At 45.2% G+C, this 16,602-nt stretch overlaps 1 protein-coding gene and 1 long non-coding RNA gene across 2 annotated transcripts in view; one reads left to right on the top strand and one right to left on the bottom strand.

Moving 5' to 3' along the window:
* Positions 1-551: 551 nt before the first annotated feature.
* GJA8 (gap junction protein alpha 8) overlaps positions 552-16,602 on the top strand; it is a 33,095-nt gene continuing 17,044 nt past the window's right edge. Inside the window, exon 1 of the mRNA XM_075909449.1 lies at positions 552-1,550. The gene's annotated coding sequence lies outside the window, so the exon portion shown is untranslated. The remainder of the gene's footprint in view (positions 1,551-16,602) is intronic.
* Positions 4,429-11,706, bottom strand: LOC142820477 (uncharacterized). Its single transcript, XR_012897712.1, has 4 exons — positions 11,625-11,706; positions 8,762-8,843; positions 7,214-7,275; positions 4,429-6,626 (listed from the first exon to the last, which is right to left on the bottom strand). It is a non-coding gene; the product is annotated as an uncharacterized LOC142820477 (long non-coding RNA).

A 16,602-nucleotide genomic window follows, 5' to 3' on the forward strand; every position in this document is an offset into this window, starting at 1 on the left:
TCATCCCTTAGTACCTCCTGTCTCCCCTTCTGCTACTGACATTACTCCAGAGCTACCCACATGGTTGCCCTTTTTGGTCCTTCCTCAGTCTCATCTTAACCTCTTGTTTGATGCCCCGTCCTTGCACTTGGAAATCCCTTTCTAACCAGGCTAAAAATATGACCCCTCTCTGCATTAAGTCCCTCTTTACAACACACTTTTTTGTCAGAGCCTTGCAATGCCAAGCCACCTGAATCAGAAGCTGTAGGATGATGTGATATGCAGTGGAAAGAGATAATCTGATCCATTCTGAAACAATGTGGTCATCCCAATGTGTCTCATGCCTGCACTGTCCCATCTCTTTGCATTAGCTTGCAAGGTTCTTGGAGAAGCAACCAAGTCTTCCTTGGTACGACGCTATACCAAGCTCTCAGTAAACAAGAGCAATGAGAAGCTCATGAGAGCAGCAGAGAGTGAGGAGGTGAAGGGAAGAGAGCAGAGTGCAATGGAAAGAGAGGCAGGGAGCAAATGAACAGGGGGAGGGAAGCCTGGCTAATTCTGATATCAAAATTCCACCACCTAAGTGAGTTTTAAAGTGGCAAATATCAGGGCGTTAATAGGGGTAGTTGACATTGGGCATTAATTGAGAGTCTGGGGAAAGGGAAAGGGAACTATGAGAAAGGATGGAACGCTATTAACCCGTCTCTAATATTGCTGGCTTTTAAGGACTTACAAGTGACAAAATGGCGGTCTGAACCTTTGAATGTAACTCCCTCATGATAACTGGAATACTTTGGGAGCTGGGGAATGCGTATAAAACCTGGAGGCAATACTCCTGTAACTGGAGGAGGGAGGATAGTGTGACTGAGAAATAAGTTCCTGGGCCTATGGGGTAGTGTAGCTGGGAATGAGTGACAGGATTTATGGAGCGGGTGATGATACATGTCTGCTAACGGGAAGTCTAGTTGATCAAAGGGCTTAACAAGCCTTTTGACTCCGCCTGCCATTCCAAAAATGCATCATGACTTTTGGAAAGTCAGCTCTCAAGCACCCATAGATGCTAATCACCCTCTTGGATATAGGTGCCAGATCAGATTGCATGGGCTGGATAAACAGTGGGATATATGATAGTGCATTTGCTGAACAACAGGGGCTGGAGGTAAGGTTGGTATCTGTAGGGCCAGGATGTCTCGGTGAGAGAGGAGATCCTCATGGGGAAGGAGAATTCCTAGTTTCTTCAGCTGTTTGCCCTGAAAATGGAAGGAGAGAGCATTCCAAATGCCAAAGGTCTTTGCGGATATGAGGCTATCACTTTACAGGCGTCTCCTCACTGTATTGCAATGAGCATTTGGCATTAACTAGGAGACGTCTGCTTGTCTTTACAGGTTTCGTCTTACTGAAATATGCATTCCTGCCACATCACTGAGAGGGGATTGGGAACCCTGGTGCTGCTGGAGAGAATGATTCAAGAGGATGCACATTGAGAGATGAATGGGTGGAATGACACAAAGAAGGAAGGAAAGACATACAGAAATGGGAGAGGAGCAGAATGGGGGATGAAGAAGATGAAAGTGAGTAAGAAAGAGAAGATGAACTGGGAAGGAAACAGTTGAATACTTACATGCTGTTGTACCATAGTAAAACACACATGGAAAATCCAAGCCATCAGACTCATCCCAGAAATAATGAATTCAGTTCTGGGTAAGTTAGGTCTGGTGTTACAGGTTAGAAACTGAGCTTGAAGTCTTTAAGTAAAAGCTGTATCCCCATGCACTGCTCTGACAGGACACACCAATCTTTCTCAGACTATGTCTAGACTGCCACTTTTTTTTGGAAAAAGGTATGCAAATTGTGCTCTTTAATTTGCATACCTTTTTCCGATTGTTTTTTCGGAAGAGGCTTTTCCGAAATTTGACCCATCTGCACTGGGCCAGATTTCGGAAAAACCTCTTTTGGAAGAACCCTTATTCTTCATAAACTAAGGAATACAAGGCTTCCGAAAGAGCACATCTGCTCTTCCACAAAAAAATGTCGGAAGAGCAGACGCGTTCCCTGGATGCATGCGGCGGAGTTTTTCCGGGATATCCCAGAAAAACTCTGTAGTCTAGACTTAGCCTCAGAGCCATATTTGTCCTTCAGGTAATGCCATTAAGTCTCCAGGATTACTGAGGCACTATTCATAGCAAGATCCAGATTCTCCATATTGGGTTGCTCGGAGCAGATCCATGTTTCCACAAAATAATTGGAAAGCTACTGAGCTCCAGATGGATTTGTTTGCTATTTCACTTCATAACCCACTTGGACTTATCGTTTCATATAACAGGATGATTATTAACTAAGTATGTTGGCATTCAGGAATGCTGGTAGGACATCTCTCTTCATTTCTTGGCCCCAGTCATATGACGTAGACCAGGTCTACTAAAGATTAATTTCCAGGTTGGTTTCTTCAGATAAAAGTGGCTCCTGTTACTCCATATAACCCCACTTAAGACAATAATAGAAGTCACCACCAATTAGAAACCCAAACCACTGTGGTCCTGGATATTCTTGTTCCCTCAGTGGAATTTGATCTGACATAGTAATGGGCAAAGTGGTTTGGATGATATGGAAAACCACCTTCCCTACCAAATCATCACCCAAACGTTCTAGGAGGAAGGTTGTTCTCTGGACCAGGAAGTAACAAATGAAAGAAGTATGGGAAATCGTGTGTGTGTAGGAATGACCTGTTTCTATGAGCTCTGCAGGCTCAAGTCATTCATTTAGTTGGGCTAAGCCAATGGTGCCCAGCCGAGACCCAATGTTACGATTTGAAAAAGTTTAAGAAGTCCTCTCCCTCCCAGCCACATAGAAAAGCAGGGTAATCAGAACTAGAGTAGAGTGAATAATTGATTTTTCTGCTCAGTGGCCAAAATTGGGGCAACAATTCTATTTCTAATTGAAACTATTTTTTTTGTTTGTTTTTTCTCACTAAAACAAAACTGAAAAAATGTAATCCAAGTTGAACGGAACATTTTGAATGTTGTTTCAAATTAACATTTCATTTTGAAAATGTCACTTCAAAACAAAACTCCAAATGATCAATTTTTTAAAAAACATCAAAGCCTGTCATTTTGACAGTTCCAAATATTTTCAGGGTTTTTTTTTTTACTAAAACGATGTGCATAATTTTACCTCGATTTGTGAACAGCTTTCATGCCTTAAAAATGCATTTTTGGACAATTTATTATTGGCCAAAACATTTCACTCAGCTTTAGTCAGTCTCCCTTTAACCCAGTTTGCGATATCCCACCCCCCCCCAGTGAGAAACCCAGGGTGTGAGTAGCCAGTGGTGCTTATCCTAACTGAAATAGAATCCCAAACTTGTTGCCCACCATGAGTCTGAACAATGAGGGATTGCTCAGCAGGTAAAGGCACTCATCATACCTACAACCCATTATGATAGGGTTGTTGTTAAGCATACACTAGTACTGAGTGAATTGCTTCCACTTTGGCCGTGTCCAGACTCAGGGTTTTTTTCGGGAAAAGTAGCCTTTTCCTGAAAAAACTTCCCCTGCATCCAGACTCAAGCCGTGTTCTTTCGAAATTATTTCGAAAGAACGCGGCTTTTCTTTCGATGGCGGTAAACCTCGTTTCACGAGGAAGAATGCCTTCCTTCGAAAGTTCCTCTTTCGAAGGAAGGCGTTCTTCAATGTAAAGAGGCCGTCTTCGAAAGAGAGCATCCAGACTCGCTGGGTGCTCTCTTTCGAAAAAGCGGATTTTTCTTTCGAAAGATCCGCCTGCAGTCTAGACGCGATCTTTCGAAAGATGCTCTTTCGAAAGATGCTTTCGAAAGAGCATCTTTCGAAAGAAGCCTGCAGTCTAGACATAGCCTTTGGGAGGTCAGGGGGAGTCCATATTTAGGCTAACTTGTAATTTTGAATGGCTTTTGTTTGGATCATTACTTAATCAACTATAAACCAAGAATTCAAACCTGTATTTATCTGAGTAATCATACACCTGAAAAAAGTGTGTATGCAGATCTCTTTCCAAATAATATCCCCTCCACCCACTCTTTTTGCATGGTGTTCCTATTTCTAGGGCTTGACCCTTCAAAGACTTAAGCATGGGGTTAACTTCATGCCCTTTGAGTGTGTGACAGGTTTGATCACAGAGATCCCCTTGGGACTATCACCTGGTGTGCTAATCATATCACTGAACTCATCAACCTGTCCTCTGGAGTGCCCTATCACCCTGTCCTGCTGGGCCAGATGCTCTAGTCTACCCCATGCAAGGCATAGAGTTGGCACAACCACTCCCAAGCAGAGCAAAAAAGTTTTACACAGAGAAAGCTCATATATTTGCTCTCTTTATCAATGGAAGAGAGAGATGCACAGCTGTATCTCCCCCTTAGATAACAATTATTGGCACTGGGTTTGATAATAAACAAAAGTATTTTTATTAAGTATAAAAAGTAGGATTTAAGTGATTGCAAGTGAAAACAGACAGATCAAAGCAAGTTACTAAACCAAAATAAACAAACATGCCAGCTAATCCTAATACACTAAGAGAGATTGTTACAGATCATAATTCTCATCCTAGTTCTTACTTCAGTTAAAATCCTTGAGGACAGAGTTGATCTTTTTTCACTAGTCTGAGTCTACAGCTTCTCAGACATCTTTAGAGTTCTTTGTTTTCTGGTTTCTTCATGTGTATCCTCTTAGGGTGGGGAAGCAATTTCAAAAGCCATCTGAAGACCAAAGACTTATTAGTTTCCATTTCTTAAATGGCATTTCCTCGGGGCATGAATCCTTTGTTTTATCTCCCCATCCCCAGGGAAAAATACCAGATTAAAGATGGATTCCAGCACCAGGTGGCATAGTCACGTCTTTGTAGGAACAATCATAGTTTGGGCTTATAGGAAAAACAAAACCATTTACAGATCATTGGCTTGATCACTGGGCCATTAAGTTCCTTAAGTACCACTAATAGCTTTCACAAGAAGACCTATATTAACAAAGCAGGTTTCCATTTAAAATTTCACATACAAGAATGACACATGCACAGAAATAGAATATACATATTCAGCAGACTGTAACTTTAAAAATGATGTCATATTTGTATTTTGCCTAAAATGCCCTCGAGTTATGCATATTCATAAGTCAATTTTCATAAAGCATGGGGGGAGGGCCCGTGACAGAGAGGACCCCTGCCTTAAAATAAAGCTAAGCATGATCATTAGGTTTTTTGTGGGATTGGGATTCTAGATTGTAAACTCTTTATGTGCAGTTATTTTAGTAGCAGTTGCTGTATATGTGTCACTTGAACTCCATGCAATCTTGAGGCATCTATAACCTCCTGAAAGCAAATGTTCCTGGTAGCGGCTTAAGGCATTAACTCTTGTTTCTGTCCAAGCAATGCAAGATTGTTGTTATGTATATTCCAGTTAAAGCACTGTAATAGGGTGGCCTGTCCCTTTAATAACCAGAGGTCTTGAGCTGGTCAGTCCTCTTTAGTTAGGCCTGCTCCTCAACGGCTATGCAGGGTTGGATTCAGAGGAGGAAGGAAGCCCAGCTTCATTTGCAACTTTGAATGACTAAATTATCCACCCTAGTTCGAACTAGGGTGGTAGTGTAGACATATCCTAAGTGAGTCTTTATTAGGCTCTGCTCAAAATTTTTACCATGTGCCCACTGAGCATGAGTACACCACACCAGAAGGTGTGTGGGTTACATAAGCTCAGAAGTTATTATTTTTCAATTGCTTATAAACTTCTTTATTTGTATTGTTTTAATTCTCCTTAGGCCCAGGACCCTGGCCATGCCTAACTTTCGAATTTCAAGACCTCAACCATTCCTCTCCCCCCTGCAGTTCTGGTCCAGAAAGTCTGGGGCTTTTTCCAATGGAAAAGGGATTCCCATCACTCCAGAACAACTGATAAATCCTTTCTTCTCCTTTCTCTGGTTTCTGCCATAACTTTAACCTTGGCAGAAACCAGAAGTGGGGCAGAAAATCAGCTTCAGATAAGAATGTTTCTGAAAGTTATAAAAATCTCACACCATAGTAGGAATAATGGAAAATATTTTGCAAAGATCCCAGATTTTCAGCTGGTATAAATGGACTTAGGGCCTCTGAGGTCTGTGAAGCTATGCTGATGAAGGCCAGGTAAGGATCTGGGCCCTTACTCATTACCAAAGTTGCCTGGTCACATTCTGTATATTTCCCATGACAACACAATGGCTGCTCATGATTCAATCTTGTGCCAACATGATGAAAGAAAGCCAAACCAGACAAAATATTCCCTTGAGAGTGGAATGGACTGAGTTTGGGGAGGTGACCAGGGGAGAGATGCAATAGCATTTAGGGCTGAGGAGGAAACTAGGAGCTCTGTGTGTGACTATTCAGTTCTGAGAGTGGAGAAAGACTTTCCAATTATGATTTCACCAGGACTTCGTGCCAATCTCAGCATACAATGTTATCGCTATGAGCCAGCACATGCACAGGCCTGCTGTTTGCACAATCTGGCCACGAGGGACCCTAAACAGCCCTTGTAATGATCAGCTTTGATGCCTTCTGCCAGAATCTTGCCAAATTCTCGCTTGTGCTGTACAGTTCCTGATGGTAACTCTTTTTGCTCCTTAACCTGTATTCTTTAGGCATGTATCTGGTTCCTGGTATTAAAAATGAATTGTTTTGTTAAGATCTGAAAGATGGACATCCACTCCACCCCCATTTATCCCTCACAAACTGCATTTCATGCTGCTTGGCTGTCTTTTTATCTGGGCTTTATCACTGTGTATAATAGCTGAGGTAATGACTCAGTTCAACTACACACAGACCCCATTCTTTGCATATGTCGACTCTTTTTTTTTAAGCCGATTTCTGCTGGCCAATGGAACTGCAGATATTCTCATTATTCCCATACAGCTATGCAATCCTTTTCTGAGATCTAGGATTTCAGACTTGGATTCAGTGCAATCTTGACACAGTGAATTCCACAGATTAATTATGTGTGTGTAAAAATGCATTGTGTTTTGTCACTTTTAAATTTGTTGCCTTTCAGTTACAACGAGGGTGGACTTTGGAAAAGCACTCAGTATTGGCCTAGCTCTGCACCCACTGAAGTCAAGAGGACTTTTTGCTTTCAGGTTAGGCAAATACAAAGTGCTTTCGAAAATCCCAGCCTGACTCTCCCCTGGTTCTTCTATCATGAGAAATATGTTTTGATTTGCAATCTCACAGGTGAGATTTTTCTTACCCCTCTTGACATCTTGCTTTCACCCAGAGTCCTCTTGGATGATTGAGGCAATTAATCCATTCCTGGAAGGAGGGTGAGAAACCAAAACACTTCACTTTCATTCCCACTCATGCCTTCCTTTTCCAGTAATACAGTATGCAACATCACTGATCTGTGCTCCCATTGTCTAGGCTTAGGCAAACATGGAAATACATTCAAGATGACTAACAACACTCAGTTGTTTGTCAGAAGTGAAGTGGCTCCATAAGGCATTTGTGGCCCACCAACAAATTTAAGTGGAGGAGAGGGAGGGTTGTCTAAATTTGTCACTTCCAGAAATCAGCCCACATGTCAATTTCCAGCTAAGGTGTAGACATCTATAGATTGCATGTGGTATCTGTATGTGTGACAGTCAGCTGGAAACTGACATGTGACAACTTCCAGATATAATAAGCAACCTCAAATACAGTTTGCATAAATCATTTCAGTTTTTGTGTTTTCAACCTGGTAACAATGTGAGCAAATTCACCCTTCATATGTCTTCACAGGGCCACATACATTTTTCCCATCTGTAGGCCACATTGGCAGCTCACCAGGAGCTGCAATCTGCAGCTTAATTTGCAGAAAATAAAGAAAACTGCAGCCACCTTCATCTTGAATGTAGAGAGTCCATGTTCCAATGTCCAATATTCTTTGGACTGAGAAAAACCTGGGGCCTCCCGACAGCGTCTTGGCGGGGCACACTTCTTTATTACCGTTCAGAGAACACATAATGTTGTAGCTCTCTGTGGGCTGCCTTTGGTCCTGTCTATGTTACCGCTTTGGTTGCTGCTCCTTCTTTTCCTTGCTGCTCTGATTTCTCCTGTCAGTAACAGCAGTTCTCCAGCAGTGCTCCAAGCAGTTCTCTGATTTCGCTTCTCAGTAACACCAGTTCCACATTTTTCACTCCTCCCCTTCTGCAATCTTATAGACTCATAGACTTTAAGGTCAGAAGGGACCATTATGATCATCTAGTCTGACCCCCTGCACAGTGCAGGCCACAGAATCTCACCCACTCCCTCCTAGAATAATCCTCTCACCTATATCTCAGATATTGAAGCCTTCAAATAGTTTGAAGACCCCAAGATGCAGAGAATCCTCCAGCTGTGATCTGTGCCCCATTCTACAGAGGAAGGCAAAAAACCTCCAGGGCCTCTGCCAATCTACCCTGGAGGAAAATTCCTTCCTGACCCCAAATATGGCGATCAGCTAAACCCTGTGAATGTGGGCAAGACTCACCAGCCAGACACCCAGAAAGTTCTCTATAGTAACTCCTATCATCCCTCCATTGACCTATTTACCACTGATAATGAAAGGTCAATTAGTTACCAAGATCATGTTCTCTCATCAAACCATCCCCTTCATAAACCCATTTAGTTTAATCTTGAAGCCAGATAGATCTTTTGCCCCCACTACTTCCCTTGTCCGTCATTCTTTCAAATCATCTACTGGTCTCTTATATCTCATTTGCTGGTACTGAATTTTTGTGGCAAATACCTGTTTGATTTTTTTTTTACTCATGTTACTTACGTTATTGCGTTCATGTCCAGTTGCTGAACTTTGCAAAGTTGTGATTGCTTGCTAGGCAGGCTTGTGGTTTCGCAGCATAGTTCTTGAGAAGCAATGGGAGAAGTTTGCTAATAGGGTTTTTTTTAGGGATTAGTTTGTGATCATGAATGATGTGGATTCAGCCATAATGGAGAATAAAGCCTTTTGTTTATCCATAGAACAGATACATGCCACTCAGGCACAGAATGGGGAATGCAGAGGAAATAGGCAAGCACTCAGATTCCAGGATGGGAAGTTGGATAGGGAGGATTTGGGGGCCACTTCTCTCGTGGTAAGGGGATGTGAGAAAGAGGGAAGTCACTGCTTGATCTCCAGTGTCTCTTCCCTTCATCCTACTCCTGGAGAGAGGGGAATCAGGAGTGGTCGGTGCTGTGAGAAAGGGAACGAGTTATTTTTACAGTAAATGGGCTGCAGGGTATTGGTCTTTGGAGATTACCTATCGGTGAGACTTTCCACATACTGACACTTGTGCCTGCTCTTGCTGATGAGAAGGTATATGCTGATGGCATGGACAAACAATTCAGCATATTTCACAGGATAGTTGGGTGACTCTTACCCAGAGTCTGATACCAATGGAGCAAATAGGTTTGCTTATTTCATAAAAATATGCAGGATTTTGTTGTTACTGGATGCTCAGAGAGCCACCTAGCATTCCTAAGGAGGCAGTCTAGGCACTTATTTGCTGTTTTCTTTAGGACTGTGGACTCATGACTTCAGGGAAGGTGAAACAGCATGGTAGCTATTCCATGCTGATTACATGGCTTCTGAACTGTATGAATATTCTGTCTTGAATCTCCTTTGCTTTGTGTATGTTCTGACAATGCTTTACTCAATTCCCATTGACTTAAAAGGGGCAGCATAGAGCTGAGCCCTTCAAACAAAGCCGTGGCATCAAGTGTGTAGCTCTAAAATGTCTAATGACTTTCACAGAAGTGAGGAAATGCACTGGCAGTTAGGGCCTTCATCCAAACTTATGGTAGATAAGTTGTGGTCTCACATTTGGTAGCAAAGAAGCTAGTCGACAGGAGCAGAAAACAGAGGAGTTTTGCAAGGGAGTTCTTCTGGTGAAGAAGAAGTGATGTGATTTGTGAGGCGAGTTTGTCTGGTAATTGGTCGTGTGCTTGAAGATTCCAGAGTGACATGTTCCAGGGGCTGTGTGCTAGGCTAGGCTGATATCTTACTAGCAAAGTTCCAGCCTTCTATCTCTTTATCCATAACTCCTTCAGGATCACTTGACAAGGGGTTGGGGCTAACCCATGGAGAATAAGAGTTTAACAAGCCAGCTCCTGTGTGACCAGAAGAGCTGGGGAACAGTTATGTGAGGGTGTGTGGGAAACATTCCTTTCAGATCCAAGTCTCAAGCAGAGAGATCCCTGCTACCAATTAGGAGCTGTGAGACAGAGTGAGCTACCAAGGTCAGGACATTTTGGCAGCAATAAGTGTTCAGTGGCAGAGGGAGGAGGCCTAGGGGCTATAACTTAACTACTAGAAAGGTGCTAGAAAAGCCCCCCATGAAAATGAATGAGGTGGGAGGAGAGAGAGAAGAAAATATCTAAACCAATCCCAATACACCTAACAAACATGCTCTAAATTTGGGTCAATAAGCAACCCATTAAAAAAACATGCAAGGTAAAAAAGGCAGGCAGACATCTGCAGCAAAGTGGGGACTATCCAGTTTATTGCACTGAATGCAGCATGTCTGGTTACTTGCCTTGTGGGCATGTGTATGCATGAAATCTAAGCAACTCATGGCCCTTAGAGACATAGTACAGGCACTTGAGGCCCCATAGTTGAACAGAAGGAACTAAGAGAGACAGAGAACAACATAAATGAGGCTTTCTGGTACCCAGTAGCATGGGCCCACCCTTAGTTTGACAGTTCCTGTGCTGTGGATGAGGATGAAAATTAGGGATATCAGTGGTTAGGCGGCTAGAGCTCCTTTCCCCCACGGCTGCCCGCAGAACGACCCAGTGGGCCCAGTTAGAGCAACTCCTGCCAACAGTGGGCCCAGCCTGGCCAGAGCAGCTCACAGCATAGAGGGCACGGATGGGCTGGAGCAGCGGAGAATATTTTTTTCCCATCGCTGACTTCTGTTTGCATGGATTGGTTGTGTGTGTGTGTGTGTGTGTGTGTGTGTGTGTGTGTGTGTGTGTGTGTGTGTGTGTGTGTGAGAGAGAGAGAGAGAGAGAGAGAGAGAGAGAGACGTAAGAGCGGGGAATGGGGGGACTTATAACACAGCAGTTCCTACAAGTGTCAATGATGTTAGTGTGGAACCCATGTATACCGGGACAGTGTATAGCAGGGACGCCCTGTAGTGGGAACAAGTCAACCATTATTGACACCTGTACCATTGAAGGATATTTGCCTTCATACAGGAACACATGATGGTGTCCTGTATGAAGGGACACACACACACAAAATCCCTGGTTGCATGATGTACCCACAACTGAGATAAGCTGCACTTGCATCAGGGATGTGAAAGGTTAACCGGTTAACTGTTAACCTGTAAGCATTGCCTTAAACGGGTAATGCTGACTGTCACGGGGCATCCCCCCTTTTTGGGGAGCGAATCGCCCCTCCTCAGATTATAGCTCGCGCCGGAGGGGCGAGGGGTCCGGGCCCACCCTCTCTCTGGACCCCGACCCAGGGCCCTAACGCCAGGAGAGAACCTCCTGACGGTAACAGGCGGGGGTGTACCCCAAAACATGCCCGTTCCCGGGTTCCACGGCCCGCCCTGGGTCACGTCCGCCCCGCCGCGCCGTTATCAGCCCAGCTCTCGGCCTCTCCCGGCCCCCTCCTCCCCTCTCCTTGCACCTGCACCAACCTCCTTCTCGTTCACCCAGGGCCCTTTTTATCTGCGCGTCCTTCGGCGCCGCCGGACGCTCGCACTTCCGGGTGCCCCTCCCCCCTCCTCTCGGGCGCGCTGCTGACGTCAGCGCCCCTCCCCGGCGCGTCTTGCTGACGTGCCTGCGCTTTAGCTCCGGGGCCTGGCGCGGCTGCGGCCGTGGCGCTAATTCCCTCATTAGCAGCCGCGGCACGCAGCGTTAACAAGTGGCGGGGTTGCGTCACCCCGTCACACTGACCAATTCTGGCTAACTGCTATGGCCTGGAGTAGCTCCCTGTCCGCCCTAGGCGGACGGCTGCTCCAGCTCTGTGAGACTCTGTGATGGCGCATTGGGGGTTTCCCGTCTCCTGCACCCCTATAATGGCACGAACAGACTCCAGCAGCCAGTAGAATAGAGGTGTTTATTGCTTCTCCAGGATACAGCACAGCACAGATGTAATCCGGTTACAGGGTAGGCCTAGGATGCCTCAGCCTCCCATGAGATGGGGGAGACTGGGCCCCTAAATCCCAGCCCCTTTCCCTAGGCTGTCTCCTCCATGCTCCCAGACAGAAACTAACCAACTCACTTCCTGCCCTTCCCCCAGGTAGGGCTCCACTCCCACTCTCCCATTGTTCTGCTCCCTGGGAGATACTGGTCGGACAGGTTCGGAAGCCCCCTGGCATAATGATTCATCCCCTGCCCTGCTGGGCTGTGCTGCAGCCAGCAGCCAGTGGGGGTCACTCACAACCTACTGCCCAGCATAGCAACCAGCAAGGTACCCCCCACTACGTCACAGACCCACCACAGGTTACACAATGTGCCCTGCCTGGCCCCCCCATTGCAGGTTACATGCTGGCACCTGTTGCAGAGCCCACAGCAAAGCCTCCCCAGGAGCAAAGCCTCCTTCCCAGGCGTGCGCCCAGCAGCCCCTGCTGGCTCTGCTCCCAGAGAAGTGGCTTCTCTGTGGCAGTGAAGCCTCCGTGGGAGCAAGTCTTCAGTGCGGGCTCTGCAGTAGAAAGCTTCAATAAGCTTCAATAAGCTTTCTACTGCAGAGCTTGCAGCATGTAACCACTAGGATTTTTAGCAGTTATGCAGTTACCTTTTTAAACCAGTGTTTACATCCCTCGCTTGAATACCCATACATAGCACTCTGGACCTTCTGCTTCTTCAGCTAAAGAAGATTCTCCATTGGCTGGCACTAGGATGAGGGTTAGCTCCTCCTTTTCAGGACTCCCGCCACTGGAGAGTGACACAAGTTCACAAGTACTTGCACTTGCTCTGATGAATTGTGCACAGTTAGGGAGGACTTAGTATTTGTGAAAATAATATAAACCGAACCCCACTGAGCTCCCACTGCTCCAGAAACTGGGCCTATGTCACCTTGATAGGTAGGGCAAGTGTACAGGCAGAATATGTGAGTGGGCGAAGCCACATGGGTTCTAAGGCTCCCACTATATCAGGCGAGGGCAAAAAGTGTTGCACACCTAGACATTTTCTCCTCACAGCCAGGACATTCACATAGGAGGAGGGTAATTCAATGGCCAGAGAATGCCTGTTGTCCCCCTGTGGATGGACAAATTGTCTGTGAATAGGCTATCTCCCATATCAGGAAAAGAGAACCACTGGCTCAACGACGTCCAAGTTCAATAACCTTTTCTTTTTAATAAATTGCTGAAGCATGAGAGGCTTCCGTTCCTTGCTGGCATCTTTGTGCTATACCCAGGGAAACAATCATATCAGCCTCAGGAAGGCAAGTGGCTGGAAGGGTAGGGAAACAGGAACAGTCCCCACGGATGTCCTCCCTGGAGGGAGCCAGCCAGCTGCTGGGAACACACTCTGCTGTGAGAAGTGGGAAGTCAGGTTCAGCCAGAGTCTCACAGGGCAAGGCAAGATCTGCTTCTTTCTCCAGACCATAAAAACAAAACAAAAACCAAACAAATCCCAGGAGGAGCCCCAAACTCTGCTTCCTATTACCACTATTGTTGCCCCAGTCAGGCTTTTAGTACCATTTCCCCCTAAGAGCCGCAATGGCTGGAATATGTAGGTCTGCATGCAGTCCACCTCCCCCCGCCACAATTTTTAACATTGCAGCATGGACACCAGTCAATGAGCAGAAGACATGGTGGAGAGAGGAGTGAAGACGCCCCGGATATTCTCATTGCCAGATATTCTCATTAGAATATCCGGGGTGTCTTCACTCCCCACTCAGCAATCAGCCAATTGCAGGGTGTGAGAACAGGGGATAGACTACGAGAGAAGGGGGGAAAAGAAGCGTGTGTGTGTGTTTTTGGGGGGAAAGAGCCACAGTGACTGGAATGCTTAGAGGCTGGAGAATCACTGGGCACTGTGGGATGATGAGCTCTGATGGAGTTTTACAGGTCCCATGCTAAGGCTAAGGGAGTGCTGGAACAATATTGTGCCACAAAGACCCTGCCTCTCAGCAGCAGCTGACATGTTCCCTCTGGGGGGACCTACTTTAAAAGCAATGAGTAGTCCTGTAGCAGCTTAGAGACTAACAATATAATCATGAGCTTTCGAGGGTAAAACCCACCTCCTCAGATGAGTTGGAGTGATGAAGTGGGTCTTACCCACGAAAGCTCATGACACTATATATACTTTTGTTAGTCTCTAAGGGTATGTCTACACTACCCTCCTAGTTCGAACTAGCGGGGTAATGTAGGCATACCTCACTTGCAAATGAAGCCCGGGATTTGAATTTCCCGGGCTTCATTTGCATAAACTGGGCGCTGCCATTTTTAAATCCCTGCTCGTTCGAACCCCGTGCCGTGCGGCTACACGCGGCACGAACTAGGTAGTTTGGACTAGGCTTCCTAGTCTGAACTACCGTTACTCCTCGTGGAATGTATGTATTTGCAGTGCATCCTGGGGCTATGTATCCTTACCCCATGAAAAAGGTGCAGCTGAGGTTGCAGAGCCATGTTGAAGAGATCTGCATGGCACACTCTAAAAATCCCATGGGAGACACGTTGGTCAGGAGACAACATTCTGCCAAGTGACACTTTGTTTTTATTGAGGAGGTGTTCACCAGGAGGTAGGAGAGTACTGCACCTCCTGCCCAGAATGCTAGTGGGCAAGTGAAGGGAACATATCCCAGGCCCAGTTGATTCTCTGCCTGTGGTAGGGGACCTCATTTGAGAGGACTGACATGGGCATGGTGAACCTCTTAAAAGAGAGTGCAGCAGGGTTCCAGCACATACTGGTCATGTTAGACTATGCCACATGGCTCTGGTGAGGCAATTCTGCTCTGCTCAACAGAGGTGATGGTCCTTGCCCGAGAGTTTTGTAAAGAGTTTATCTGGGTGGGGAGTCCATGGGAAACAATCCCAGATCAGGATACCAACTTTATGTCCAAGGTTATATGAGAACTGTGTAGACTGTTGAAGATAAAAGTCCTAAGAATATCAGTGTGTCTTTCTGTCTGATGGACTGGAATAGAGATTGAACATACTTGAAAAGGATGCTGCAGTAGTTAGTAGCCTTGGAACTTTGCCAGTGGATCCAGTTACTTCTGTCACACTTCATCACTGACCATGAAATCCCTCAGGCATTGACAGAGCTCTCCCCATTTGAATTAGGACCTGGGACACAGCTAAGGGAAATACTAGACTTCTCTCAGGATACATGGAAGGAATGTCATTACAGGACCAAAGACTGGGTACAATATATGCTGCAGCTGAGAGAGAAGTTATAGATATTAGGTGAGTTTGTGAGAGAATTTAGTCAAGGTGCAACAGGGGCAAACACAAGCATATAATAAGGGAAGTGTATAACCAGGAGCTCCAACTAGGGGGCCACGTGTTACTCCTGCTTCGCACCTCAGAATCCAAATGGTTGGTCAGATGGGAAGGTCCCTTTGAAATAAACAGACTAATTAGAGGAGTAAACTATAAGGCAAGAGAATAGATACTAAGGTGTATTATGTCAACCCAGTAGAGGTGTAGAAAGATTGGGAAGAGCTCCTGGTAAGGTCATTTGCTCCAGAACTGTAGCTCAGCAATATAGTCCTGGGTTCCAACTAAGTCCCAAGGGAAGAAGATCTGAAGGTGCATCAAAAGCATCAGATCCAAAAATTCACCTAGTCTTTTCCACAGTTCCAAGAGAGACTCGCCCAGTGTTCCATCACATAGAGATCAAACCAGGAGAAAAGGTGAGAAAGAACTTTTGGCCATTGCTGAAACATAGGTGGGAAACAATACAGAAAGAAATGCAAGCTAGATTAGACCTTGGGATAGTCAAGGAGTCACATAATGAGTGGCAAAGCCCTATAGTGTTCGCATCTAAACAGGATGGGTCTACCAGATTTTGCACAGATTTCTAGAAGGTCAATGCAGTGTCATAATTAGATGCCTGCCTCATGCTAAGGGTTGACAAGTTGTTAGAGAGATTAGGAGAAATCAGGTATGTCACAGCTCTTGACCTGACCAGGGTTTATTGGCAGATCCCTGTAAGGCTGGAGTTCCCCCTCCTCCCAAAAGAAAGACAGATTTCTACATACTATTTGGCTTATATCAACTTAAAACAGTTGTAGCCACATAGTAATTACGGCAGTAATCATAATAGGATAAAGGGATAAGGAACTGATAGCAAAAGTCGGAAAGAGAAGACATAGAAGAATAACTTGAGTAATTAGTATAAGGCCTTATGGCTTGAGTAGAAGAGTGCTCAACACATTATCATAAATAAGTAAACTAATAGTGACATTAAGTAACAAGACGGCATAAGACTTTAATTATAAATGTGACAAACAGCTGATTGGTAACTAACTGCAAGAAGGCAGTTTAGAGTATATTCAGAGGGGAATATGCTCAACCTCAGGTTACCATAGTCATCTAATTAATATATATCGTAATGAGCTTTGCCTAATTAACATACTAACTACAGGCTAATGACATCCCACTATTATGGAGAAGTTAAGATATGGTAAAGAAGGGAAGAGCTATGTATACATATGCACGA

The sequence above is a fragment of the Pelodiscus sinensis genome, chromosome 1 (assembly GCF_049634645.1).
Source record: "Pelodiscus sinensis isolate JC-2024 chromosome 1, ASM4963464v1, whole genome shotgun sequence".
Taxonomy (NCBI): domain Eukaryota; kingdom Metazoa; phylum Chordata; order Testudines; family Trionychidae; genus Pelodiscus; species Pelodiscus sinensis.